At 41.3% G+C, this 2,657-nt stretch overlaps 1 long non-coding RNA gene across 1 annotated transcript; it reads left to right on the top strand.

The window, feature by feature from the left end:
• Positions 1-529: 529 nt before the first annotated feature.
• Positions 530-1,506, top strand: LOC123254511. The gene is made up of 3 exons (XR_006506677.1): positions 530-577; positions 999-1,052; positions 1,260-1,506. It is a non-coding gene; the product is annotated as an uncharacterized LOC123254511 (long non-coding RNA).
• Positions 1,507-2,657: the final 1,151 nt, after the last annotated feature.

The following is a 2,657-nucleotide window of genomic DNA, read 5'->3' as shown; positions in this document are numbered from 1 at the left end:
TGTGCTAAGCTAATACCATTCCTCCTACTCAGAATTTACTCCCCAGTTTCCTTCCTAATGCCTCTGTGTCCTTTAAGTCTCAACTCAAGCCACATTTTCTCCAATCACACCTTAGCCCACATTCATCTCTCCCTACTCAGCAATACTAATAACTAGCATTTATATAACACTTTGTAAAGTGTTCTACATGATATGACGATATAAATGATATGTTATATCATTTGATCCTCACCACAAATCCTCTGAGATGGACTTTATCCACTACACTACCTAGCTGCCTCCAGTGGCACTTACCATCTGTTCCACATTACATAATATTTATATATCTTGTCTTCTGTGTGTCCATCTCATCTCCCCAACTAAGCAGTAAGTTCCTAAAAGGAGGAAGCACACTATCTTCTCTTTCTGTTTCCCCTCATAGTAGAGCTGAATGCCAGAATGGATATGATGCAGAAAGGGCACCCTTCTTCTTCATATAGCATATACTTCTCCCCATCTTACTCCATTTTTTTTCTCTCTTCCTCCCTTTCAGGTCTCTACGGTCAGTTAAGACCAGAGCCAGTCCCTGGGACTTATGGTAAGTGAGAGAGAACATTGAACTAGGCACGAGAAAAGAATACTAGTTCTGCCAATTATACAATTATACAAGTCTCAGTTTCAAGGGGATTGGAATCAAAGACATCCTAAAAATTTAGTGTTCCACTAAGCTTTGATGAAAGGATAATGATATACTATAGTGATATGTGGAAGAGGCCCAGAGAAAGTAAGACACTCTTTGGGTGTCTTACCATCCAGAAAGCCATCCAGAAAGGCCAAAGAATAGCTATCAGTGACTGTCTGCTGATACCTTGTAAGAAAAGTTCTTTACACCTATATCCTACTTGGGATCTTAAAATGGGGTTGAGAATTTGAAAAATAAGAAGGAAGGGTATCTGGATGAGAAGAAATCTGTGGGGATTTCCTACCTATTGACTAGAGGTTGTCTGTTTCCAATTTAGGTGGACCAGATGTAAAGAACAACTTCAATGGCTTTCTAAGAAATGGCTATGGAGGTGAGACTTCTTCAGGGAGAAATGGCTCCCAAACTTTTAGCACCATTGACCAGGGCCAGGCCAGCAGTTACATAAAGGAGCTGTGGAAAGTGTCTTCCTCACCAAAGAGCTTCCATACCCTACCTAGAATTCCACCATTCATCTGGTGGGGTTATATATTGCTAAGTTAAGGACCAACACTACCCTAACCCTTCTCCACATTTGCAGGTCGCTGTCCTCCAGGGAAATGTTGAGCCTAAAGACATCTCTCCATCACCCCAATCTGAAGATCTTCAGGGGAGCTTGGAGCCCAAGACCTGGCCACCTTTCTTGCAATCAGGCTTTTTGGAAAGACAGGCTCTTTGGGAGGGTAGTCTCCCCCCTGCCCCAGGAGGGTCCTTTTTTGGTCTCTTAAATTCAGCCTTATAAAGGGCCCCTCAAGGTAGAGAGCAGGAGGAAGTCCTGGGCCTGTTAATAAAAGGATTCAATTCACAAGTTTGACTCTGGTATCATGTGTTGATCTGAGAACTGAATAGCAACAAGTGGTTGAGATAGCTCTATCTACTACGAGGCTGTTTCTGTGCCTCTTACTAGGAATTTTCCTAGATCCCAACAATGATGAAAATTGGCTTCTTCTTCTTTTGAACCCAAATAGCTCTTGGAGTAGACCTTTAGAGCAGCCATAGGGATCCTATCTAACCCCCTCATTTTACAGATGAGGTAAGAAATTCAGAGAAGTTTGTTAGCTTCCTCAATGGCAGGGGCAGAATTTAGTCTTTTAACTCTAAATCCAGGCCCTTTTTGATGACATAATTAAGGCTCAAGCTTTCCTTGATACCCCTCAATTTGAGTGATCTCTTTTCATGTAATATCTCATTGCCCTTTATTGGTGGCCTCATTTACCTTTATACTTTCTCATGTTCCATAGCTATGAGGTAAGTTAACTCCACAATCAGTTTTTTTGTCCCCATTATCAGATAGCAAAAGCCTTGAGAGTAGGGAGGTTACTTCATTTCCCTCCTAGCACCTAGTTAAATGCTTGGCCTGTGCTATGCCTAGGGCATCCAAAGAAAATGAAAAACAGTCATTCCAAGAGAACTCAAAGAGCTCACATTTCCCTGGGAAGACACATTTACTCCCCATTAGGTCTCAGTTTCCTCATCTGTACCAATGAGGAAATTGGGCTAGATGAGCTGTTTCCTTGTTGTTGTTCAGTTCTGACCAACTCTTTGGGAGTTCCTGTACCCATAGCATACTGATACTGTCCATGAGGTTTCCTTGATAGACACAGGAGTGGTCTGCTATTTCCTTCTCCAATGGATTAAGGCAAACAGAAGCTAAATAACTTGCCCAAAATCAAACAGCTAGCTAGTAAGTGTCAGAGGCAGAATTTTAACTCACATCTTTCTGGTTCCATGCTCAGCATTCTATCCACTCATCTAGCTAATGTCTATGAAGTTATAACTGTTATTTATGTGTGTGTGTGTGTGTGTGTGTATCTCACATATATAAAGTTATTTCATCTTTATATCCACCCAGAAGCACAAGGCCTTAAATACAGTTTACTGGACTGAATAACAAATGATTAATAAAGTAGAATCAGAGGACCTAGATTCAAATCCTGCT

This window comes from Gracilinanus agilis, unplaced genomic scaffold (genome assembly GCF_016433145.1).
Source record: "Gracilinanus agilis isolate LMUSP501 unplaced genomic scaffold, AgileGrace unplaced_scaffold23498, whole genome shotgun sequence".
Classification (NCBI taxonomy): domain Eukaryota; kingdom Metazoa; phylum Chordata; class Mammalia; order Didelphimorphia; family Didelphidae; genus Gracilinanus; species Gracilinanus agilis.
The sequence above is the reverse complement of the archived record's forward strand: the minus strand, read 5'-3'. Positions and strand labels throughout refer to the sequence as shown.